Here is a 27,012-nt window from a genome sequence, read left to right as displayed (position 1 = left end):
CCGAGGTGTGAGTGTCTGCGCTGGTGCTGGGTGTGCTGAATTCTGCTGACGCTGCGCCCTCAGAGGTTGCAGCTTCCTCTGAGGAGTCTTGATGTTCAGGCTCATCCTCCTGGCTAGTGGGGACGGGTGCTTGCAATGGTCCTGTGGGGGAATAAAGGAAAGAGTCAGAGATGTGAGGCCAAGGTTACATGCACATTGCATATTGCAGATGATCATTAGTCCATCTGTTAGAGCTTCAGAATCATTATCAGCAACTCATACAATGTCAATGAGAGAGATGGAAAACTATTCTGTCACCAGCTTGCTGTGATGCACCCGTCTGTCCATCCCCCACTTGCGCATCGTCCTCCAGTCCTACGATCTCCAGGACAGCCTCCTCCCAGGGGGTGAGGTGAGGTGGGCTACTGAGGGTGGCCCTCCTCCAGTCCTCGCTCTTTCTCTCTTATTGTGAGCTCTCTTTTCCTGCAATGAGGGAGACAAGTGGAGTTTGAGTGAGAATGAAGGAATGAGTGTAGAGAATCCATAGCATAGATGCTTAGAAGGAGACAAAGATGGAGTGAGGTGGCAAGACCAAGGGCCCTCCCTGTGTGTTGTCAGTTGTTTTCATAGCATCAGAGTGATAGGGTGTGTGAGGGCTGCATAGTCGAATAGTTAGGTGAATGTGACCATAGAGAGAGAGGGAATGGGTAAGGGTGCATGGATGTCAGTGTCAAGTGGGTTGTGGAGGAAGAGATTGCTAAAGCTGAGTGCTGGTGAGGAGAGGCAATGGGGATCAGATTGAGGGTGATGGGAAATTCATATTCACTTTTCCAGTGCGCTGAAGGTCATGAAATCTCTTCCTGCACTGTATCCGGGTTCTGCGGGTTACCGATAAGGAGTTCACCTCCACTGCCATTTGCAGCCACACAGCCTTGGTCTGCTGGGGAGGCTTCTTCCTCCCTGATGAAGGGAAGAGCACCTCCTTATGAGCTCTTGCTCCCTCCACTAAAGCCTGCAGGGCAACGTCGTCAAATCTTGGAGCAGACCTAGGTCTTTCACTGGCCATTCTGCCTCCAGGTCCCTGTAGCAGCAAAGGCCAAAAGGTTGGCAGTCTGCAGAAGAAGCAAGGTTTGTTGCAGGCCTTAAATGCAGCAGCAGGAATGATGACATCATCGGATGCGACTTTCAGACTGGAAAAACTCGTTTGCCATGGGTTCCCACACGCTGGAACTCAATTGGCCAATTAAGTTAAAATCGTATCAATCTCCCTGAATTAAAATCCAGCCCCGTGTGTAGCTTGTAAATCAGAAGAGATTGTGGGGTGAGGGGGAAGTGGGATGTGAGAAGGAGGATTATGTATGAGGATACTGTCATCTTGTATTCTTTCAGCCCTGCCACTGGCCACGGGCTCAATGATGGCCCTCCCAATAATGGCCAGTGACGTCTACACTAAGGAGGTCAGGTGATGCAGGTGCCCCTGTCCCCCGCTGGTTCGGTCCTGCTGGTGCCAGTTGTGAGCCAGTTTGTCCTGCAAGAGAAAGGGAAGTGTGTCAGTGAGTGTGCTGTAATATGTTTGAGTGTTGTGCCTGTCATGGTTAAATAGCTGACAATGTGTGCAAGCTGTGAGATGTGTGTGTGAGGCTTGAAGCAATGGTAAGTATGTGAGGGTGAGGTGAAGCTATGAATGTGAGGTATGAGCTATGTTTGGTAGAGATTGTTGATAGGTGAGTGATTGGGTGTGGTGCATTGAGCTGCGTTTGAGGCTAGTGGTGCAGATGGTGAGATATGGCATTTGAAGTTGAATTCACTGACCTTGACCACTCATGTAAGGTCATTAAACTTCTTCCTACACTCCGTCCAGGTCTTCGGGACTATATTGCTGGCATTCACCATGACAGCTATCTGCTCCCAATGTCTTTTATGCATTTGCCTGGGTAGCCCCCTGTGAAACAGGACCTCTGTCCTCATGTTAACCCCCTGCACCCAGGCCTCCACTGCTGCATCGGAAAACCTTGGAGCCACGGTCTTTCTCCTGTTGTGATATCACTTTTTTTTGCTGCTGTAACACTCTTCGCCAGCCTGTTGAATAACCTGCTGTAGACAGAATGCACCTCCTCTTTCAGAGTTGCAGACTGCCTTTAAGAAGTGCAGGCTAGCTTTAATTGGTGCTAGCCTTGCATGAACTTGGGCTCCCTGCTGAGCATTCAGCCAGTCAGCAGTGCATTCAGTGCTGTGCTGAATGCCACAATCATGTTAATCAGCAGGCAGCACGAAGTTATCGTGTTGCCAGCATTACTTTGAATGGGCGCGGATCGATCACGCATCGCGGTCAGGTGAATATTTAGTCCTGTATATTTATATTTTATAACTGGGAAGCTAGGAGTGGTAACCGTAGCCGATTTCCTTTTCTACCCCCCTCCCCCCCCAATCCAACCTGGGGACACTGAGGGTGATAATGTGTCTTAACTGCTGCTCTGGCTAAGTCAGTTAACTCAGCATAGAATAGGACTCTGAATCATACAGTCCAGAAGATCCTAGCTTCCTTGCTTTGGTATTGTCCAAAGCGGTTCAGCTTCAGCATCAATCCATGTTGACTGCAATACAGAAACTGAACAGTAAATGTGCCTTGGTTGCTGACCATATTCACTGACACTACTGGTATTTCACAAGAATAGTGTATTGATTGAAGAACCTTATCCTTGGGGAGTTACAATGGGGCTTATTTTTCAATCTTCCCTCCCTCCTCTATCTTAGTGCAGTTAGAGGGAGGAACCGAGTGAAGCTGCAGAGTTTAAAAAGGGTTCAAGCTGTTTAAAACTGCATACCTTAAAAAAGCTTGGAGAAGTTTAAAGTCACTGCAAACTTTGCTCATTGCCTCAGATGTCTGGCAGTACTTGTGGGAGAAGCAGGACTCCTGCTTTGATAGGAAAACAACAACATCTTGGTCCAGGAAGTGGAGCTTATGAGGGAACATTCTCTCAGCTATGGCTGCAGGGTGTCCAAGACATTTAGGTGAAGAACATGGCAGATGTGATAATGCTCAGTGGTACTGTACAGAGGATGTAGCTGCAGTGGTGCAGATAATTCAATAACCTCACCAGGAGGGACAAGGTAGGTGCACTTATTGCCAGCTCATATTTACGCACTATATTAACTAGCATGATCTCATTCTTCTTAGCCTTGTATTCCTTTACTTTCTCTTCACCTTCCCATGACTGTACATTTTCCAGCACTTCCCTTGCACATACCACCACCTTCAGCAGAATGATGCCCAGGACACACCACAATCAGTTGCTTTCATAACCAGTACCTCGTAGCTGCACATTTCTATTTTCACAATCCCTATGGAACATATCTGGAGCTGGCAAATTCCATGCAGCCATTGTCGGATAATCATTGCTTCCTTCTACTTTTGGAGAAGGTAGTGCACACACAAGAGGCAGATAGCTACAACTGGAGCTGTACTGCAACACTGCATGGTCTGATCCCATTTGAGGAGTGATCCCTACAAATTCAGGTCTGGGAGGAGGGGTAAGAGCCAAGAGATGGGGAAGCAGATGGCATGGCCCAGGTCAGGGCATTGTGCAGCAGTTGCCTTCCTTTGCACTCCATCCTATTTCCTTGCACAAGTACTGACATGCAAGCTCCAAGCTAGCTGTTTGATGAAAGCTGTTGTCCAAGAAGTTGTTCTGAGGGTGTGCTCCTAACTGTTTTTCTCTTTTTATATCTGCAGATATGGAAGAAAAAGTGGGGTGTTCCCCAGGCCTCGCCCAGCACTTCACCAGATATCTTATGACTCTGTCACTCTGGCAAGCAACACAGCTCCAACCACCCCAAGGACTCACATAGTTTGAGGGAAGATACAGGGTAATGCACAGAGTACAAGTGAGCAAGAGCAGATAGAGATGATCTAGGAGAAGCAGAAAGTACCTGACTGCTGGGTCAGATAGCCTCCATCTTCAGGCAGGGATCCTGATCTCCAGAATATACCTTTTAAAGAAGGATGTTTTTGAGTGCAAGATTCTTTGAGTTATTGGATGACATGCCTAGCAGCTTCCAACACAAGGCGGCAAGTGTTGAGGATTCCACAACCCACATGTGGGGTTCTTGTACATGACATCAAAAACATGCAGTTACCCTTGGAAGGAATGGCAGCTCCAGGGCCAACTGTCCTAGGCCCAAGCATCTTCAGCTGCTTTATCAATGACCTTCCCTCCTTCATAAGGTCAGAAGTGGGGATGTTTGCTGATGATTGCACAGTGTTCAGTTCCAATTGCAACAGTTCAGTAAATGAAGCAGTCCATGCCCACATGCAGCAAGACCTGGACAACATTCAGGCTTGGGCTGATACGTGGCAAGTAACATTTACGCCACACAAGTGCCAGGCAATGACTGTCTCCATCAAGCAAGAGTCTAACCACCTCCCCTTGAGTGCAGCTCCAACAACACGCAAGAAGCTCGACAGCATCTAGGACAAAGCAGCCCGCTTGATTGACACCCCATCCTTCACCTTAAACATTCACTCCCTCCACCACCAGCGCACCGTGGCTGCAGTATGTACCATCTACAAGATGCACTGCAGCCAAGGCTTCTTCAACAGCACCTCCCAAACCCGCATCTACCCTGTCATTCCCCTTCAGAATCTTACAATAGCAAAATACTGCGGATGCTGGAAATCCGAAATAACAACAGAAAACGCTGGAAAAACTCAGCAGGCCAGGCAGCATCCGTGGAGAGAGAGACAGAGTTAACGTTTCAGGTCGAAGTCCCTTCATCAGAACTGGAAAAAAGCAGGAAATAGAATAGATTTTAAAGCAAGTTAGGGGCTGGGAAAAGGGGGAGGGAATGAAAAAACAAAAGGGAAGGTCAGTGATAGGATAGAAAGCAGGAGAGATTAAGAGGCTGATGGGCCTTCAATAACCACAAAACTAGAAGTTATAGACTTAAACAAGTTGGCTTTTAATCACTAAGATCAGAGCTAACATCTCAACACGCCGACTGGTTCACAGGAATGAGTCATACAGATCCTGGGATCTTTATGTAAGAGAAATCAGGGGCGGAGCCAAGAGCCAAGACCTGGAACCTCCCAGGTTAGTCGGGAAAGAGGAAGTGAAACTATACACAGTGGGGGAGGGTAATATACATGAGTGCAAAACGAATACAGGATCAAGACAAACAGATTTCATTACATTCACCCCTTCTATAGATTTAGTCCATCGGGGTGATGTTTCTTAAAAGTTGGTATAAGTGAGTCTGTCAGGAGGTTTTGCAGTTCTCAGTGACCGGCGCAAAGCCGGTTGGGGTGCCTCTAGGGGAGTGGATTCTGGTTCCTCCGCTGTCCGGGCCTCCGCAGTGTCTTCCAGGTTATCTGCAGTGTCCGCCAGGTTAAAGTTGGGTATTGATACCTCTGGGCATCCTGTCTCTTTGTAGTGTAGGTCTTCATCGGGTAGTCTCCCATCGTTCTCTCCGCTCCCCGAGGGAGCGAGGTCTTTTATGGAAACAGTGTCCTCTCGCCCGTCAGAGTATTCGATATAGGCGTACTGAGGGTTTGCATGGAGGAGCTGTGCCTTTTCCACAAGGGGGTCCGTTTTATGGCCTCTCACGTGCTTCCGCAATAGTACTGTCCCCGGAGACGTCAGCCACGCGGGTAGAGATATGCCCGAGGTGGATTTCCGGGGGAAAACGAACATCTTTTCGTGAGGGGTAGCGTTAGTGGCAGTACATAACAGAGACCTTATGGAGTGGAGCACATCTGGGAGGACTTCCTGCCAGCGAGAGGTCGGAAGGCCTTTTGACTTTAAGGATAACGTGACAGCCTTCCAAACAGTAGCATTCTCCCTTTCCACTTGCCCATTACCCCGGGGGTTGTAGCTAGTGGTTCTGCTAGTGGCTATCCCCTTCGAGAGCAAGAACTGGCGCAGCTCGTCACTCATGAATGACGTCCCCCTATCGCTGTGTATGTAGTTCGGCATGCCAAACATGCAGAATAGATTACAGAGACACTTGATGACCGTGGCACTGGTCATGTCTGGGCAGAGAATGGCGAAGGGGAAGCGGGAATATTCATCAATGATATTGAGGAAGTATACGTTACGGTCGGCAGAGGGAAGGGGTCCCTTGAAGTCCAGACTTAGGCGCTCGAATGGCGGTGTGGCTTTGATAAGGTGTGCACGGTCAGGCCTGTAGAAATGAGGCTTGCATTCCGCACAGATGCGGCAGGCTCTGGTCATTGCCCTGACCTCCTCGATGGAGTGGGGCAGATTGCGGGACTTTATAAAATGGTATAGTCGGGTGACCCCTGGGTGACAGAGGTCGTTGTGGAGACCCTGTAATTTGTCCGTATGAATGCTGGCACACATTCCCCGCGATAGGGCGTCTGGGGGTTCATTAAGGGCTCCCGGCCTGTACATAATATCATAGTTGAACGTGGATAGTTCGATCCTCCACCTGAGTATTTTGTCATTCTTGATTTTCCCCCTTTGTTTGTTATTAAACATGAAAGCCACCGACCGCTGGTCGGTGAGCAGGGTGAAACGTTTGCCGGCTAGGTAGTGTCTCCAGTGCCGCACTGCCTACACTATAGCCTGTGCCTCCTTCTCGACAGAAGAGTGCCTGATTTCAGGTCCCTGAAGGGTTCGGGAGAAGAAGGCCACAGGTCTCCCAGCCTGATTGAGGGTTGCAGCTAAGGCAAAGTCTGACGCATCGCTTTCGACTTGAAAGGGAATGCATTCGTCCACTGCACACACTGCAGGCCTTTCAATGTCCTGTTTAATACTGGTGAAAGCCTCCCGAGCTTCAGCTGATAGTGGGAAGGACGTCGATTTAATGAGGGGTTGGGCCTTATCAGAGTAATTGGGCACCCATTGGGCATAATACGAAAAAAATCCCAGGCACCTTTTTAAAGCTTTGGGGTTGTGTGGCAGGGGCAGTTCCTTTAGGGGGCGTAATAGGTCAGGGTCCGGTCCAATTACCCCATCTTCCACCACACAGCCAAGGATGCAGAGACGGGTTGTGTTGAAGACACATTTGTCTTCGTTGTAGGTTAGATTCAGCTTTAGGGCAGTTTTTAAAAATCTCGCAATATTTAGATCGTGGTCTTGCTGGTTGTGCCCGCAGATAGTGACATTGTCCAGATAGGGGTAGGTAGCTTGTAGTTTATTCTCGTCAACCATGCGGTCCATCTCACATTGGAAGACCGAGACCCCATTTGTTACCCCGAAGGGCACTCTGAGAAAATGGTAGAGGCGCCCATTCGCCTTGAAGGTGGTGTATGGGCGGTCCTCCATTCCAATGGGGAGCTGGTGATACACGGATTTGAGGTCGATAGTCGAGAAGACTCGGTATTGCGCAATCTGGTTGACCATTTCTGATATGCGGGGTAAAGGGTAGGCGTCCAGCTGGGTATAAATATTAACAGTCTGGCTGTAGTCAATTACCATCCGTTTCTTTTCGCTATTTTTAACTATGACTACTTGGGCACGCCACGGGCTGGTACTGCATTCAATAATGCCTTCCCGCAGGAGTCTGTCCACTTCCGCCTTGATAAAGTGTCTGTCTTCCAGACTGTACCGTCTACTTTTGGTCGCTATGGGCCTACAGTTCGGAGCGAGATTAGCGAATAAAGAGGGCTGGCTGATTTTTAAGGTTGATAGGCCACAGACTGTGAGTGGCGGCTGGGACCCGCCATATGCTAGCGTGACACTTTCGTGGTGGCACTGGAAGTCTGGGCCCAAGATTACATTAACACAGAGTTCTGGCATCACGAGGAGTTTAAAATCCTTGTAGTCCGTGCCTTTTACAGTCAGTGTTACCACACAGTAGCCCAAAATTTCTGAAGTGTGGGGCTTAGCAGCCATAGCAATTCTGCTCCGTGTAGGGGTTACCGTTAATGAGTGCCGCCGTACCAGGCTAGGGTGGATAAAACTCTCGGTACTCCCACAGTCAATTAAACATTTTGTTAAATTCCCGTTTACCTGTATGTCCATCATGGATTTTGTCAACGGGTGTGGCCTGGATTGATCCACCGTGATCGAAGCCACTGTTGGGCCCTGGGCGGCCGTTGAGTCGGGAAAAGATGGCGGATCCCGAGATGGCGGCCCGCACGGCACGCACGAGGCGGTGACGGAGTTGGAAATCGGATTCCCCCTGCAGACTTTGCTAAAATGCCCCTTTTTCTTACATTTGAAGCATGTAGCGTCCTTCACTGGGCATCGTTGTCCGGGGTGCTTGGCCTGGCCGCAGAAGTAGCATTTCGGGCCTCGAGACATTGCCGCTGTAGTAGGACTCCTGGGTGAACTTCTGTGTGGGGACTCCGGCGGCGTAGAGCTGGTCTGAGACCTGGATGGGGAAGATGGCTGATTCCAAGATGGCGGCCCCCTCGGCGCGCACGAGGCGGTGAGGGCCGCATGGCCGGAAGAATAAGAGTCAGAGTTTTTCTGGGCTACGTCCAGCGATCGCGCAGTGGCCACTGCCTTTTTTAAGTCCAGGACCTCCTTCTCCAGCAGTCTCTGCCGGATATAATTCGATTTGAGGCCCGTGATGAAGGAATCGCGGACCAATTTGTCAGAGTACGCATTGGCCGTCACGGCCTTGCAGTTACAGTCCCGGACCAGGTCCTTTAGGCCCTGTAAGAAATCGTCCATTGATTCCTCTGGTCGCTGCCTGCGTGTAGCCAGCAGATGTCTGGCGTACACTTCGTTTACCGGCCTCTGGTATTGGGCCTTCAGGATAGTGATGGCCTCCGTGTAAGAGGTGGCGTCCCGGATGAACGAATAAATCCGATGACTTACGCGAGTAGTCAGTAGACTCAGTTTATCTACCTCGCTAGCGGATGAGGCCCCCGCGAAGAGTTTGAAGCATTTGAGCCAGTGTCCAAATTGATTTGATGCTTCAGCAGAATGTGGATCCAAGTCCAGACGCTCTGGTTTTAGGAGTTGATCCATCCTAGTATTCTCTAGTGATTAAAATTGATGGGCCTTCAATAACCACAAAACTAGAAGTTATAGACTTAAACAAGTTGGCTTTTAATCACTAAGATCAGAGCTAACATCTCAACACGCCGATTGGTTCACAGGAATGAGTCATACAGATCCTGGGATCTTTATGTAAGAGAAGTCAGGGGTGGAGCCAAGAGCCAAGACCTGGAACCTCCCAGGTTAGTCGGGAAAGAGGAAGTGAAACTATACACAGTGGGGGAGGGTAATATACATGAGTGCAAAACGAATACAGGATCAAGACAAACAGATTTCATTACAGCGATATTGAGAGACATTAAGAGATATTCAAGGCAAGAGGAGGTGGTAATGGGACAGATTAAGGAACAAATGATGGCTCTAGATGAAGTGTGAATTGCGCTGAATCTTGTAAATTTCAATGAGATCACCTCTCATTCTTCTGAACTCCAGAGAGTATAGGCCCATTCTACACAATCTCTCATCATAGGACAGCCCTCTCATCCCAGGAATCAATCTAGTGAACCTTCATTGCACCGCCTCCAAGGCAAGTATATCCTTCCTTATATAAGGAGACCAAAACTGCGCACAGTATTCCAGGTGTGGTCTCACTAAGGCACTATACAATTGTAGCAAGACTTCCTTACTCTTATATTTCAACCCCCTTGCAATAAAGGCCAACATGCCATTTACCTTCCTTATTGCTTGCTGTACCTGCATGCTAGCTTTCTGTGTTTCTTGCATGAGGACACCCAAATCTCTCTGAACACCAACATTTGAAAGTTTCTCACCATTTAAAAAATATTCTATTTTTCTATTCTTCCTACCAAAGTGAATAACCTCACATTTCCCTACATTAAAACTCCATCTGCTACCTTACTGTCCACTCACTTAGTCTATCTATATCCATTTGCTGATTCTTTGTGTTCTCCTCACAGCTTACTGTCCCACCTAGCTTTGTATTATCAGCAAACTTGGATACATTACACTCGGTCCTTTCATCTAGGTCCTTAATATAGATTGTAAATAGCTGAGGCCCCAACACTGATCCTTGCGGCACCCCACTAGATACAGCCTGCCAACCTGAAAAAGATCTGTTTATCCCTTCTCTCTGTTTTCTGCCCATTAACCAATCCTCTATCCATACTATTATATTACACCCAACCTCATGAGCCCTAATCTTGTGTAATAATCTTTTATGTGGCACCTTATCGAATGCCTTTTGGAAATCCAAATATGCTACATCCACTGGTTTCCCTTTATCTACCCTGCTAGTTATACCCTCAAAAAACTTTAATAAATTTGTCAAACACGATTTCCCTTTCATAAAACCATGTTGACTCTGCCTAACCATGTTATGATTTTCTAAGTGACTTAATACCACTTCCTTAACAATGGATTCCAGCATTTTTCCGATGACTTATCTCAGGCTAACTAGCCTGTAGTTCCCTGTTTTTTCTCTCCCTCCTTTCTTGAATAGCGGTATTACATTTGTGACCTTCCAATCTGCTGGGACCATTCCAGAATCTAGGGAATTTTGGAAGATCAAAACCAATGCATCCACTATCTCTTCAGCCACCTCTTTTAGAACCCTATGATGTAGGTCGTCGGGTCCAGGGGATTTGTCGGCTTTTTAGTCCCATTAGTTTCTCTAGTACTTTTTCTCTACTTATATTAATTATGTTAAGTTCCTCACCCTCATTAGACCCTTGGTTCCCCACCATCTTTGGTACACTTTTTGTGTCTTCTACTGTGAAGACAGATACAAAATATTTGTTTAACGTTTCTGCCATTTCCTTATTCCCCATAATAATTACTCCTGTCTCAGCCTCTAAGGGCCCACATTTACTTTTGCTACTCTTTTCCTTTTTACATACTTGTAAAAACTTACAATCTACTTTTATATTTCTTACTAGTTTTCTCTCATATTCTATTTTTTCCCTTTTTTTCAATTTTTTGGTCAACCTTTGCTGGTTTCTGAAACGTTCCCAATCCTCAGGCTTACTATTATTCTTTGCAACTTTATAAGCTTCTTCTTTCAATCTAATGCTGTCCTTAACTTCTTTAGTTAGCCACAATTGGATCACTTTTCCCATGGAGTTTTTGTTTCTCAATGGAATGTATTTTTGTTGAGAATTATGAAATATTTCTTTAAATGCTAGCCACTGCTTATCTACCGCCATACCTTTTAATCTATTTTCCCAATCTACCTTAGCCAACTCGCGCCTCATACCTATGTAATTGGCTTTATTTAAGTTTAAGACTCTAGTTTCAGACTTAGGCAAGTCACTCTCAAAATTAACGTAAAATTCTATCATATTATGATCACTCTGCCCCAGAGGATCCTTTACTATGAGATTGCTAATTAACCCTGTCTCATTACGCAATACAAGATCTAAAATAGCCTGTTCCCTGGTTGGTTCCATGACATGTAGGATGTCCTGAATGCATTCCATGAACTCGTCCTCCAGACTAATTTTGTCAATTTGATTTGTCCAGTCTATATGAAGGTTAAAGTCCCCCAAGATTATTGCATTACCTTTGTTGCAAGCTCCTACTATTTCTTGATTAATATTCTGTCCAATGGTATAGCTACTGTTAGGGGACCTATATTCTACTCCTACCAGTGTTTTCTGCCCCTTGTTATTCCTTATCTCCACCCATACTGATTCTACCTCCTGATCTTCCAAGCCAAGATCCTTTCTCGCTACTGTCCTTATGTCATCCTTTATTATCAGGGCTACTCCCCTTCCTTTTCCATTCTGCCTGTCTTTTTGAAACGTCAAGTACCCTGAAACATTTAGTTCCCAACCTTGGCCACCTTGCAACCCTGTCTCTGCAATGGCTATTAGATCAAATCCATTTATCTCTATTTGTACCACTAGTTCGTCTACCTTGTTATGAATGCTTTGTGCATTCAGGTAAAGAGCCTTTAATTTAAATTTTTTACCATTATTCCCTGCTTTGACCTTATTCTCTGCTGCACAGCTACCATTAAACTCTCTGTCCCTTCCTGTCACACTTTGCTTATTTTTACCCAAATTGCTACACTGCTCTATTGCCTTGACATTTCTCTTTAGATTTCTAAATATCCCCTCACCTGACCCCTCCCCCCACTTTTTTAATTTAAAGCCCTATCTACAGCCCTAGTTGTGGTTGTGTGTTCTGTTCAACTAATTAATCTTGTGCTTCTCGGTGCAATCCCCATGGCTAGATCCTGGGAGATGGCTGGTAGCTGAGATTCCCATAGAGGTTACAAGGTTTCAGGTGGCTTTTCATGCTAGTATAGCCTCCAGATGAGCCAGCTTTCAGTTACAGCACCTGCATTGCTGCAGGGCATCCTGGCTTGCTTTCTGCCTCCTGTGAAGTAATTTTGGAGGGGGTTAAGATTGATATGAATGTGTTGCCAAGGAGAGATATCAGCAACCATTGTTAGGTCCAGCCAACATGTGCTCCTGGCCTTCATGTCACTGTGTTTGCTAATATGTGGTTGAGCAGATCTCATTGCTGCAATGACATCCCAAAAGCCTGTAACAAACTCACTATATTTCGCTAAGCTCATCAGTTGTCCTGTCCAGTACAGAGGAAACGTTCCAATCCAAAGGCCTGAATGGCAGTAGTCTAAGCATTCAGAGATGATAAGGCAGCTATACAGACTTCTGCAGATTTTTTTTTATTCGTTCCGGGGTGTGGGCATCACTGGCAAAACCAGCAATTAATGCCCATCCCTAATTGCCCTTGAGAAGGTGATGGTGAGCCATCTTCTTGAACCACTGCAGTCCGTATGGTGAAGGTACTCCCACAGTGCTGTTAGGGAGGGAGGTCCAGGAATTTGACCCAGCGACGATGAAGGAACGGCAATATATTTCCAAGTCAAGATGGTGTGTAACTTGGAGGGGAACTTGCAGGTGATAGTGTTCCCATGCGCCTGCTGCCCTTGTCCTTCTAGGTGGTAGAGGTCGCGGGTTTGGGAAGTGCTGCTGAAGAAGCCTTGGCGAGTTACTGCAGTGCATCTTGTAGAAGGTACATACTGCAGCCACAGTGTGCTGGTGGTGGAGGGAGTGAATGTTTAAGGTGATGGATCGGGTGCCAATCAACAGGCTGCTTTGTCCTAGATACAACAACAACTTGTATTTATCTAGCACTTTAACATAATAAAATGTCCCAAGGCGCATCACAGGAGCGTTATCAAACAAAATTTGACACCGAGCCACATATTTGAACTTGGTCAAAGAGGTAGGTTTTAAGGGGCGGTGCAACGAAAGTTCATTAGATTGATCCCAGGGATGAGAGGGTTGTCCTATGAGGAAATATTGAGTAGAATGGGCCTATACTCTCTGGAGTTTAGAAGAATGAGAGGTGATCACATTGAAACATATAAGATTCTGAGGGGGATTGACAGGGTAGATGCAGAGAGGTTGTTTCCCCTGGCTGGAGAGTCTAGAACTAGGGGGCATAGTCTCAGGATAAGGGGTAGGCCATTTGTCCACCATAAACGTTTAAGCCTGTGTCTCTTGGATTTAAGAGAGTGGAGATGAGGGCCATGCCAGGGGGAATGACCCGGGTGAGAGAGAGTAATGGTTTTCATTAGGACAAGGGGATCAAAGATGGAGGTGAGGGTATGATTGAGCAGATCAGTAACTGTATAAATGTGCAAAAGCAAAATACTGCAAATGCTGCAAATCTGAAATAGAAACAGAAAATGCTGGAAATACTCAGCTGGTCAGGCAGCATCCGTGGAGAGAGAAACAGAATTAACGTTTCAGGTCGATGACCTTTTGTAGAAATGTTGTGTTGAGTGGAGGGCCAAAGACTAGATAGTTGGGAATTTGAAAGTGCAGTAGTAAGTGACTTGGGGAAGAGTCCGATAAGGATGGAAAGAACCGTGTTAGTAGGCGCTGGGTTCAGATACACTTGTCCTTTTGTTCAATAAAAGATTTTGGCACTGTAGACCTGCAGTTACAGTTTCATTTGTACCATTAAGAAATGTGCTGTGAAGAGGTATGGGTCTAGAAATTGAAGTGCATAGCAGTGCTGTTAAGGGTCGAAAATGACGTCTAAGCAGATCGCGCACCTTCCTGGTGCTGGCCGCGCCGGACACCATCTTGGTGAGAGCGGTAGCGTTGGCGCTGGATGCGTGCGCCAGAGTATGTAGAGTAGGCAGATCGTGACGTTGCACACTGATCCGATGCCAGTGCTGCCATTTTCGTCCTCAAAGCTGGAAGTAATGCCCTGTGTTAACCTCGCACAGCTGAACAGGCATTCAGCAGCTGCAAGGATCCCCTACCAGCGATATTTAAAGGGATCATCAACTATTCTCAGGTCAGTTGCTGATTAAATTCTACTAGCTCTGTGTAAGTTTGTGGAAGTGTTTGCAACTTTCTAGAGTTGTTTAAAGTTGGTGAGGTGACAGGGAGTGGTGCTGCAAGTGGAGAAGGCCTTGCTTCTGACTTCAAGGGTTCTGGTCAGAAGTTGGTGTGCGACCATGCTCAGCACATCATGGCAGCAGTCATAAAGCTTTTAGTCTGTGTCATTCCGCTGTTCCCTAAATCTTTGAGCCACCAAGACAAACCAGAGGCTGGCTACTGGGCGACAAGGGCTATCCATTGACCACCTGGCTCATGACTCTGCTCTGCAACCCAACCACACATGGGCAGCATGCATACAATGAGAGCCATGCTGCTACATGGAATCTGATAGAGCAGACAATTGGCATCCTTAAACAACAGTTCCGCTGTCTGGACCACTCTGGAGGAGCCTTGCAGTACTCACCAGAGCGCGTCTCAAGATTCATCATGGTTTGCTGCATGCTCCACAAACTCGGCATCATGAGGGCACAGCCCTTGCCACCAGGCATATGGCGACCAGCTGAGGGGCAGGAGGAGAAAGAGGAGGAGGAGGAAATGGAAGAGGTGGAAGTGGCAACACAGACAGTCCCTTTCTGCCTGGGCAGTCCGTGATTGACTGATCCAACTGCGGTACAAGTGAACACAGCCCCAATTCCCCAATCAACAATAGTCCCACACCTTCCCTTCCCTCTGTTACTGACCATCACAGTGTCCTCTTGGCCATTATGCTGAAATAAAAGCCACCACAAAAGAAACATTCCAATACAACTTTATCCATCAATCCATCCAATATAACCTAACAAAGTCAACTAGTCACCCTTGTGCATTCCCTTAGTGCCTGTCTTCAGTGTGCCTTTACCTGTCCTAGTACTCCTACGAACTGCTACCTCAGTGGCTGCAGCATGGCTGGTGGAAGGCTGCTGACTTTCAGTGGGGGATGGCCTTGTAGGACAACCTTGAGCAGCTCTGGGCCTAGAACGCCTGGCTGCGGACAGTACCATCTCAGCATGGGTGGCAGCAGTCTGGGCACTGGTGAAGTGGCAGTGGTGGGAGGACGAATGCTGTCCTCCTGAGAGAGGACAGTAGGTTCATCCTCCACAGAGCCACTGCCACTCCCCTGGAGTGGCACCTCAGCATTCCTAGCCATCCTGTGGAGGACAGATTGCTGGAATGCTGTGACGCCCCCACAAGCCCCTTCCCCCACTAGCCACGATGGCAGCAGTCTGAGCTTGCATGGCAGCAAACTGAGCTTGCATGACTTCAGTTTGAGCTTCGATTGCAGCACTCAGACACAGGGTGGCTTGTGCTTATGCTGCAATGGAAGCTGAGACATCAGCCATCAAACGCTGCACGATGGCTGGGTCCACAAGTGCGCTAATGGAGGTGGCCATCACTTCCTTGCTGGAAAGGATTGTCTCCAAGCTCTGCGCAAAGCCTTGTGCAAGGTTGGTGCTGGACTCCTCCATGCTCCTTGACATTGCACTCAGGTTTTCTAGCAGGCCTGCCAATGCAGCAAGCATATAATTGTGCATACCCATCAGCGTTCTTCTGTAGGTCGCCCCATCGAAGTCCTCATCTGAGTCCTCTGCAGCAGAACTCATGTGTGACCTCGTGCTCCAGGGAGCTGGCACCTGCGCTACCCTTTTCCCCCTGCCCTGGCTGTAGCCCATGCATGCCCGGTGACTCACCACATGCAGATCCTGCCTTGAAGCTACCCTCTAAACTCTGTGGAGTGCCAGTATCTGAGCTAGTGGCTGTGTGATATCCGAGTGGTAAGGTCAGAAACTGAGAGAAGCGAGATATTAGGAATAAAACCCAACTGTTTATTTACCCGGTGTAGCAGAGAAACATCTCTTACAGGCTGCAAGCAAAGCACACAATTCTTACTGCACGATGGCAAGATGGAGGGTTCACCTCTGAGTCATACCCATAATGCAATGCCACATTACTGTATAAACTGGTGTACCAGGACATTGAATACATGACCCATTACGTTAAAAACTGGTGAATGTGAACCCTTAATATTTGGCTCCATCTGGTGGATAACTTAAACATTACATCCCAGATTACTATATCCCTCCCCTCTTAAGTTGAACATTAATTACTTACCAACATTCTTAAAAAGTCCAATAAGGAAACTCCTGTAACGATAGTCCATACTGAACGAATCTAGCAGGTCGTTATCAATCTCTCTGGTGGCTTGTGAGCCCTTGGTGAACGTCTTACAGTCAAGTCCCTGCTTGGTTGTGGTAGCGCCACTTGCTGCTCCTGAGCAGTACTGAGTATCTGACTCTGCTACGATGGTTTCCTCTTGACGAAGGGGTCCAGGTGGCACTGGCTCTGTTCGTGGTGGTGGTACCACCGATGCATTTGGATAACTGGGGGCCAACTTGTCCTCCGACATCTCCTCTGGAACCTCCAGTTCGATTTCCCCTTGTCTGGTCAGTATCTGATCTACATGTCTGCGTACTACCTGACCAGTTCCCACCATGACCGTATATGATACAGCACCGGTCATTGAGTCTATGATGCCAGGAATCCATTTTGGACCATAACTGAAATTCCTGGTAAGGACCGCATCTCCTTCTCCAAAACTACGGCTCTTTGTCCTTCTGTCATGGTTCTCCTTTTGTTTGATTTGTCGGTTTTCCACCTTCCTTTTCAGATCTGGGTGAACCAGGTCAAGAGTGGAGCGTAGTCGACGTCCTAATAACAGCTCAGCAGGAGAGAGTCCTGTGGTAGATTGAAGTGTTATTCTGTAGCTGAACAGAACTCGTGACACCTTGGTTGCCAAACTCCCTTCCGCACTTTTTTTCATCATCTTCTTAAATGTTTGTACGGCTCTCTCCGCAAGTCCATTTGAAGACGGATGATATGGAGCTGAGGTCACGTGCACTATGCCATTGTTTCTCATGAACTCTTTTGTTTCTGTACTCACAAAACACATGGCATTGTCACTTACTACGATCTCCGGAAGCCCTTGATTACTAAAACTCCTACGCAGGCAGTCTATAGTAACAGTAGATGAAGCAGAATTTACACGATAAACATCCATCCATTTGGAATGGGCATCAATGATTATGAGGAACATCGTTCCCATGATTGGACCCGCATAATCTACATGTAATCTTCTCCATGGTTTATCCGGCCACGCCCAAGGGTGGAGTGGAGCCACTGCTGGTGCCTTCCTGTGTACTTGACAAGTGCTGCATGTCTTGACTAGATTGGCTATCTCCTCATCTAGCTTTGGCCACCACAAGTAACTCCTTGCCAAGGCTTTCATACTGATGTAGTTGCCCTAGGATAGACTGTCGTGCTGGCTGTGGAATAATCACTCGTGCTCCCCACAACACGCAACCATCCTGCACACCCAGCTCTGTCTTCCTGACACTGTAAGGTGTGAAATCAGTCCCTTCCGGATGCTGTGGCCAACCCCTCATCATATATTCTCAGACTCTAGACAGTACTGGACCTTTACCGGTCCATGTCCTTACTTGTTCTGCAGTCACAATTGCTGTGCCCGTGTCCTCCAACATCAAAACTCTGTCCTCTGGAGCTGCACGGATAGGTGTACCTGGCAGTGGAAGACGGCTCAAGGCATCTGCGTTCCCATGGTACTTGCCTGCCTTGTAACCGATGACATACTCATATGCCCTCAACGTCACTGCCCACCTCTGGATCCGGGGTGACACCATCTGTGGTACTGCTTTCATTTCATTAAAAAGAGATAGAAGAGGTTTATGATTGGTGCATATGGTGAATTTCCTGCCATATATGTACTTGTGAAACCTCTGTAACCCAAACATTACTGCTAACCCCTCTTTATCTAACTGGAATAGTTTTTTTCCGCTGGTGTCAGAGTTCGAGACATAAACCCTATTGGTCTTTCTGTTCCATCTTCCAAGCTGTGTGAAAGAACCTCCCCCACCCCGTAAGGTGAAGCATCACAAGAGAGAATGATGTCTTTCTCTGCATTGTACTGAACCAGCACATCCGAGGACAGCATCAGTTTCTTGGACTGTTCAAATTAAACCCTCTGTTCCTTGTCCCACTGTCACTGTGTCTCCTTGCGCAGAATTTTGTGAAGAGGTGCTAACACTGTTGCCAAGTTTGGTAAAAATCTGTTATAATAGTTTAGCAGTCCCAGGTAAGCTTTTAACTCAGTCACATTGGTAGGAGCTGGGGCCTCCTGCAGTGCTTGTACCTTCTCCTTGATTGGATGGAGCCCGGCAGCATCCACTCTGTGTCCCAGGAACACGGCCTCATTCCCCAGGAAAGTGCACTTACTCCTCTTGAGCCGTAACCCAGCCTTACCCAATCTTTGTAGTACCTCTCTCAGAGTGCTCAGATGCTCCTGGTCGGTTCTTCCCATCACCAGAATGTCATCCAGATAGATTGAAACATGTGGGATCCCTTGCAGTACACCCTCGATAGTCCTCTGGAAAATAGCTGGACTAGATGAGACACCGAATGGTAAGCGGTTATAGGTAAACAAACCCTTGTTTGTATTTATGGTTACATACTTCTTGGATTCCTCATCTAGTGTAATCTGCAAGTATGCATGACTCATATCCAGCTTCGTGAATTTCTTCCCACCAGCTAGGTTTGCAAAGAGATCCTCTGTTTTGGGAATAGGATATTGTTCTAGTTCAGACACCCTATTTACTGTCAATTTATAATCTCCACAGAGTTTTACCGAATTGTCCGGTTTTAAAACAGGTACAATGGGAGCTGCCCATTCTGAACATTTCACGGGTTCCAGAATGTTCTCTCTCAAAAGACGGTCAAGCTCAACCTCTACCTTCGGTTTCATGGCATACGGCACAGGCCGTTGTTTAAAAAACCTTGGCAGTGCCTCCTTGTCTGCATAAATCTTAGCTGGGGGGCCATTAAATGTGCCAAGTTCTTCCTTGAACACGTTCTCATGTTCAACCAACACTTCTTGCAAAGACAACTGTTTGCCTCCCTCTATTTGATTTATTGCTCCCCAATCTAATTTAAGTTCTTGTATCCAGCCCCGACCTAACAAGTTTGGTCCGGTACCCGATACTACAACTACCGGTAGCTGTTCCATGGTGTCCCTGTGTTGCACAGTTACAGTAGCTGTACCCAATGTCGCCACTCGTTCACCGGTATATGTTTTAAGCTGCATAGAGCAAGACTTTAACTCTGGAACTTTTGCACGGTTCCACAATTTTGAGTACCCCCCCTATTCATTATGGTTACGCTGCATCCTGTATCCACTTCAAAGTTGACCTTAGTGTCATTTACTGTCAGTTGCAAAGTGATAGGATCCACTTTTGGAATGTTCTCTACCATACTATGCATTATGAACATGTCGTCTTTTTCTCAGCTTCTCCGCTGATGTGATGTGCTCCCTGTTTTTTCACTTCTCTTTCTAGGTTTTGCTTTCTTCCCCCTTTTTGTTTATATTCCTCCATGATTGCTTTTGCCCTGCATGCATGTTTTATGTGTCCTTTTTTCCTCACTTGTGGCACTTTTCCTCCAGAAACCTGCAATTCCTCACCAGGTGATCGCCATTGCATCTATAACATGCCTTTACATGCTCACGTTGTGGTTTCTGATGCATGTTTAACTTGTGCACAACCTGACCTGCAACTTGCTTTGTTGTAGCCCAGTCTGAACCTTGTATTTCTTTTACATCTCGGTTCGCTGTCTCTATGGCTTGAGCAAGTTCCAACGCTTTTTCATACGTAAGCCCAGTCTCGGACAATAATCTCCGCTGCATTCGATCATCCATTATCCCGCAAACTAGCCTATCTCTCAGCATGTCTTTCAGGTTGTTCCCGTAATTGCAATCGTGTGCCAATTTTTGCAACACCACTACATAATCCAATACAGTCTCTCCCGGTTTTCTGTTCCATGAATTAAATTTGAAACGCTGTACAATCTCATTCGGTCTGGGATTGAAATGGTCCTTCAGCAAGGCCACTAAGTTAGCAAATAATCTGTCTCCAGGCTCTTCAGGACTGCATAAATTTCTCATTAAACTATACGTCTGACTTCCCACGGAAGTGAGCAAAATAGCTCTCCTTTTTCCGACATCATTTATATCATTTGCTTCAAAGAAATGCATCAGCAACTCGCAGTACTCATCCCAGGTCTGCGTCTGAACATCAAAAGCAGAGATCTTTCCTACCGTAGCAGCCATGATCCTCTATTCAGTGCTTTTTTTTTTCTTCTTCAAGATGTGATCTGTTGATCCTCATCGCCAATATGTGATATCCATGTGGTAAGGTCAGAAACTGAGAGAAGCGAGATATTAGGAACAAAACCCAACTGTTTATTTACCCGGTGTAGCAGAGAAGCATCTCTTACAGGCTGCAAGCAAAGCACACAATTCTTACTGCACGATGGCAAGATGGAGGGTTCACCTCTGAGTCATACCCATAATGAAATGCCACATTACCATTTAAACTGGTGTACCAGGACATTGAATACATGACCCATTACCTTAAAAACTGGTGAATGTGAACCCTTAATATTTGGCTCCATCTGGTGGATAACTTAAACATTACATCCCAGATTACTATAGGCTGCAAGTGTCAGATCAAGTAAGGGTGTTTCTTCTTCTTCATCACTCTCCTCTCCCTCTTCTTGTACAACCACTGGCTAGGCAGGTTGGATTTCTTGGGCCAAAGAGTAGGGTTGTGGTGAGGGGAGGGGAGGAAAGCAAGCGGTGCATACTTACACCATGTGCAGCTTATAAATCAGTAGAGATAGTGGGATGAGGGGGAAGTGGGTTATGAGAAGGAAGATAACATGAGGATACCAGCATCTTGTACTCTTTCAGCCCTGCCTCTGGTCACGGTCTCCACCATGCCCCTCCCAAGAATGGCTAGCACTGTCTCCTCCAACGGGGTGAGGTGATGCAGGCGACCTGTCCCCCACTGGTTAAGCCCTGCTGGTGGCTATGCACCACCTTTTCCCACAAGAGAAAGGGAAGTGTGTCAGTGAGTGTAGCCCAATGTGTTTGAGTGATGTGCCTGTCTTGGTTAAATAGCTGGCAGTGTGTGCAAGCTGTGAGATGTGGGTGTGAGGCTTGCAGCAGTAGTAAGTGTGTAAAGGTGAGGTGAAGCTATGAATGTGAGGTATGAGCCATGTTTGGAGAACCTTGGTGCACTATTGTGCCACCATTAATAGATTTTTCCCACTGTCTTCTCTGCTGCAGGCAGAATGTACTTCCCCTTTAAGAGGTGCTGGCTAGCTTTAAGTAGTGCAGGCTAGTTTTAATTGGTGCTAGCTTTGCATGAACTTTAGCCCCCTGCTGAGCGTTCAGCCACTCAGCAGCGAAGTTCACGTGCTGCCTGCAGTCCTCCAAACGGGCACGGGTTGCTGGCGTATCGTGATCCCCGTGTCCATTTTTGGGGGCTAACTAATTTCTAGGCCATGGTCTTACTGGCGGATAAGTAGGGTAGGCCTGCAAATGTAGGTGATTGTGATTTATTGCAGGGGGTATGGAAGATGGCAGGAGGACTGAAAATAGGAAGTGTTTTTTGTTTGTGAAAAATGTCCTGAATTAAGGTCCAGCACATGGTATACAGCTGCCAAAGAGACATCGATTGTAGGCTTCTCTGGTCCTCCAGCTCCTCAGCCATGTCCTCCAACTGCTCTTCTGAAGGTTTTTGTTGCAGCTGCTGCAAGTGACTGCCTCTTTCATTCACAATGTTGTTGAAAATACAGTAAAGTACAATGATCCAGGAAGCTTTGACTGCGTTATACTAAAGGACACCCCTAGCCTGTCAAGGCAGTTGGATTGTTGCTTTAGCATGCCAGTGGTATACTCTATGATGCATCTGGTGGAGGCATTTGCCTCATTATGTCTATTCAGCTGGATGCAGTGATATTGCAGAGGGTTCATAAGCCAAGGCGGCAGTGTGTATCCTTGGTCATCCAGAGGCCAACCCTACACTTGATGGGTATCAGCAGATGATATATGGTGCAAAATAAAGGCATCATGAATGTGGCCTGATCAACTGGCATTGGCCTTATTATCCATTGAACATGGTAACATCCAAGCTGAACAGTTATAGAGAAGTAGAAGTCCTTGCAGTTCACATAAAGGCTCTTCTGGTGGCAGGAGCATAAAGAGCTAACTAGGTGCCATGTCTTACCCTCCTGAACTTTTCAGAATCCTGCCATTCAAAGGAACCCTAGGGCTCAGTTCTGTTGCGTCCTGGTGTTCATGAGGAATGTGATGTAATTCTTTGCTCTTGAAAAGGCAGCAGTCACCTGTTTTATGCGCTACAGCCTGACTCATGTTGCTTATGTCCCCCCGTACACGCTGGAAAGAACATTAAAAAATGTTCACGGTAGTGGTCACCTTGACTACGCATGGTCACTGTGGGTAGGTGCCCTCCTCGTTTGATGCCTCATTCCCAGTCATCTAAATGTGCTTCTTTGTCCTCCTCCTGTATAAAAGTATGCCAAAATGGTAACCCCCACCCTCCACTCTGCTAAAGAGGATGGTAGGATCAAAGAACGCCAAGATCTCCTTAAATGCTTCTGCCCACTGTGCACTCCAATAGCAACCAAGCACTTTATAATTGTTATCACCATACAGCCATAAATCAATTTACGCACATCTTACCAAGTTGTTGCTGCTCTTTTTTTAAATTGACAGTTTTTAAAATGCAACATAATGAAACTGATTGTTTAATTTTTATGGAGGCAGCCTGCCCCTGACCTTTGTCCAGTGGAAGTGGAGGAAACCCACACCAGCCTACAATGACATCACTTCAAGAAAAATTTGCAGGGCTATAAGAAAGGGTAGGGGAGTGGTACTAATCAGATAGCTCTTTCAAAGTGTCGGCACAAGCATGATGGGCTGAATGGACTCTTTCTGTGTTGTAAGATTCTGTGGGGGAGAAATTCATTATAGCCCCATCAGGGGCGATAAATTTTAAAAGTTGAGAAAATTAGCACCAGGTGCTAATGTTTTTAAACTTTAAAAAAATTTGGTTTTGCCCTCCAGGAAGGAAGTGGAGCGCTAAATCAAGCGCTCCACTTCCTTCTTGGAGCACAATCGGCAGCAGGCAGGGCGGAGACTCCAGCAGAGCTGCACACTGGGCCGTGCAGCACTGCCGCGTTCAAAGGTGCCTTCCCTCCCTTAAAGGGAAGGGCCATCGCTGCAGGCTCTGCAATATGAAAAGTACCTACCTGGACCACCAAGGTAGCCACAATCCCGTGCAATCAGCCCGGCACTCAAGGAATCCGCGAAAAAAACGGGAACAAGAAAGGTAAGTTTTTTTTTTACTTACCTCAGCCACCTTGCCTTTAATCATCGCCCCCGAAACGGCCAGCCATCTGATGCACACCTCCTGCAGCTGCCAGTGTTTTTGACGAATATGGCGGGAGTCGATGTCAGCGCCACGCCCAGTTGCAAAGCCATTTGCGCCCCGTTAGCACCCCCAGGGGGCGCAAAGACACCTAATTTCGCCCCCTATGATTTTAAGTGCGCGTGAAGTGAAAACGGGATGCTCAGAAATGCAAGTGCAATGCAGAGGAAAATCAACCCCAACTTGTTAAGTTAGTATCAACATATCTCAATTCATCTCAACATTTGATTAGCTCCATTAAGACGGCATTCTTCACTTGTCCCAGACATTCTTCACTCGTCCCAGCCATGTATCATGAAGAATGAACACCTCAATAAGCTTCAACTTCAACGCTAGTCCTAGTACTAGTGGTCCAAGGCCTGCTCCAGCATCATATGACGCATGGGGCCCATTAGTTCATCAGAGGCCACTGATTATTTTTCAGCTTTCAGGAGAACCTTGCCATTCAGGCAAAAGCTTCTGGGATTAGGAATGCTTCTATTCAGCATGCATCTTGTTTGATGACGACAATGTTTTTCCCACATTACAACAGTGACTACACTTCAAAAATACTTCATTGGCTGTAAAGCGCTTTGAGATGTCCGGCGGTCGTGAAAGGTGTCAAATGTCAGTAAAGACTCCATTATTGCACCATATGGCATTTATATTAAGGACCTGTTTCTTGTAGCAGTGTTCTACAGTTTTTCAGCTCCTTCAGTGTAAGGTGGATTTCAGAGCACTTGGTGGATTTCAGAGCAATAGTAAAAACTGGGCTCGCACAAGCTTGTAATATCATACTTCAATTTCATCGATATCTCGGATAGGTCCGCATAGGACAGCAATGCAAAGTTGTATTGTTTTTTATTTATTCATGGGATGTGGGTGTCGCTGGCAAGGCATTCCTAATTGCCCTTGCGAAGGTGGTGGTGAGCCACAGAGGGCAGTTCATATCGGCCATACAAGGTAAGGACAGCAGATTTCTTTCCCTAAAGGGCATTAGTGAACCAGATGGGTTTTTACAAATTTAAATTCCCCAGCTGCCTGTGGTGGGTTTTGAACTCACGTCTCCAGATCACTAATCCAGGCCTCAGTAACATAACCACTATGCTACTGTACCCATTGGCATATTTAAGTGGGTTGAGTTGTCAGTCCATTTACAGCCAGAAATAATGATGGTTTGTCTCATCTAGAGCAGTTGCTAACGCTTGTTTTCTTAGTTGCTACTATGTCGCTGACAGTGCATGAATTAGGATGACGAGAATTTACAATAAATTGTTTAACATTTTTGTTAATAAAATAGGGTAAATTTTCCTCTTTTTCAGTTCAAAAGAAAAGCAGAAACGCACAAAGCGAAGCCTTAAGCACAAATCTCTTCATACCAAATTATTTGAAGAGCTGTCAAAAGGTCAATTTCCATTTGACTGGAACAAGAAAAGTGGTGTGGCACTTGGTGGAAATAAAGGTAATTTGAAGTTTAAACAGTCTCTTGAGTTTTCTTTGCACAGATTGCCTATAGGTTTGTGTGCTGTAATTAATTTTTGTTACTATTGGATATTGCTAAAATCTTGGCTCCGCTGTAGAAAAATCAATTTTCAAATTGCATTTGCACAAGCTCACGTAGGATTGTGTTGTTGGTGTTTTCATATGACCAGTTTAGGAAATTTGTCATCAAGTACCATAATTGCTCACAGTTTCTTCAAAGTATTCCCTTGAGTTGAGGAGTGATATAATTGAGGCCTTTCAAATGGAAAGGTATTCAATAGAGTACATCCAGAGAAAACATTTCTTCTGGTGGGAAAATCCAGAACAAGGGGGATTAATCTTAAAATTAGAGCTATGGCTTTCAGAAGCGAAATCAGGAAACACATTTTCACACAAAGGGTAGTAGATATCTACAACTCTCACCCAAAAAGGTGTGGATGTTGGATTAATTGAAATTTTCAAGATTGAGATCGGTAACTTTTCGTTAGGTAAGAGAATCAAGGGATATGGAGCAAAGGCAGGTAAATGGAGTTAAAGTACAGGTCAGCCATGATTTAAAAGAATGAACAAGCTCATGGGGCTTAATAGTCTACTCCGGGCAGGAGCAGGAATTTGGACGCAGCCGGGGATCCATGGGAATGGTACCCGGCAGGAGGGGATTCCCTTGCATCGCAGTGGCTTGGGGAGGCCGGTGATTCCGTGTCACAGGATTTTGCGAAGATTGGGGGGATGCTGTTAGTTCCCAAAGATCGGGGATGCCGTTATTTCCTGAAGATCAGGGGATGCTGGGTCAAAGGATTCCCCGAAGATTGGGGGTATTCCAGGGCTAGGGAGGCCCAAGGACTCCTTGAGGATCCTGGGGGGAGCATACCAGCTCCTCCTGGCCCACAAGGAATTCAAAGAGAGGGGATGTTTTAAAACTTACCAGGAGGGGAGGAAAAAGAGTGGGAGAGCAATAGTGATAGGGGATTCTATCGTAAGGGGAACAGATAGACGTTTCTGTGGCCGCAGACGTCACTCCAGGATGGTATGTTGCCTCCCTGGTGCCAGGGTCAAGGATGTCACTGACCGGCTGCAGGACATTCTGAAGGGGGAGGGTGAACAGCCAGAGGTCATGGTCCATATCGGTACCAACGACATAGGTAGAAAGAGGGACAAGGTCCTGCAAGCAGAATATAGGGAGCTAGGAAATAAATTAAAAAGCAGGACCTCAAAGGTAGTAATCTCAGGATTACTCCCAGTGCCACATGCTAGCAAGAGCAGAAATAGGGGAATAGACCAGATGAATGCGTGGCTGGAGAGATGGTATAGGAGGGAGGGATTTAAATTCCTGAGGTATTGGGACCGATTCTGGGGAAGGTGGGACCTGTACAAGCTGGATGGGTTACACCTCGGCGGAAATGGGACCAACATCCTCGCAGAGGGGTTTGCTAGTGCTGTTGGGAAGGATTTAAACTAGTTTGCCAGGGGGTTGGGAACCTAAGTGTGGGCCCAGAATGGAGAGAAACAAAGCTGGAAGTGTAAGTTAGAAAAGTAGTCAGCAAAACTAGTAGGGAGCAGAAACAAAGGCCAACAGTAAAGAGGGTCAAAGTGCAGAAAAATATTAAGCAGGCAAAGTTGAAGGCACTTGAATGCATGTAGCATTCGCAACAAGGTGGATGAATTAATGGCACTAATAGAAGTAAATGGATATGATGTAATTGCCATTACAGAGACATGGTTGCAGGGTAACCAAAGCTGGGAACTGAATGTTCCAGGGTACTCAACATTTAGGAAAGACAGACAAAAAGGAAAAGGAGGTGGCATAGCGCTGTTAGTAAGGGATGAGATTGGTACAGTAGAGATAAAAAGATCTTGGCTTGGCAGATCGTGATGCAGAACTGGAATCAGTTTGGGTAGAGCTAAGAAACAGCA

The 27,012-nt window shown here is 46.6% G+C and overlaps 1 pseudogene; it reads left to right on the top strand.

Annotated features, from left to right (window-relative positions):
- Positions 1-27,012, top strand: part of LOC147114981 (uncharacterized) — a 421,733-nt pseudogene that overhangs the window by 128,319 nt on the left and 266,402 nt on the right.

The sequence above is a fragment of the Somniosus microcephalus genome, chromosome 7 (assembly GCF_052327205.1).
Source record: "Somniosus microcephalus isolate GS21.2 chromosome 7, FLI_Smic_1.0, whole genome shotgun sequence".
In the NCBI taxonomy this organism is placed as follows: Eukaryota; Metazoa; Chordata; class Chondrichthyes; order Squaliformes; family Somniosidae; genus Somniosus; species Somniosus microcephalus.
Note: the sequence above shows the minus strand (reverse complement) of the source record. Positions and strands in the feature narration are given on the sequence as shown.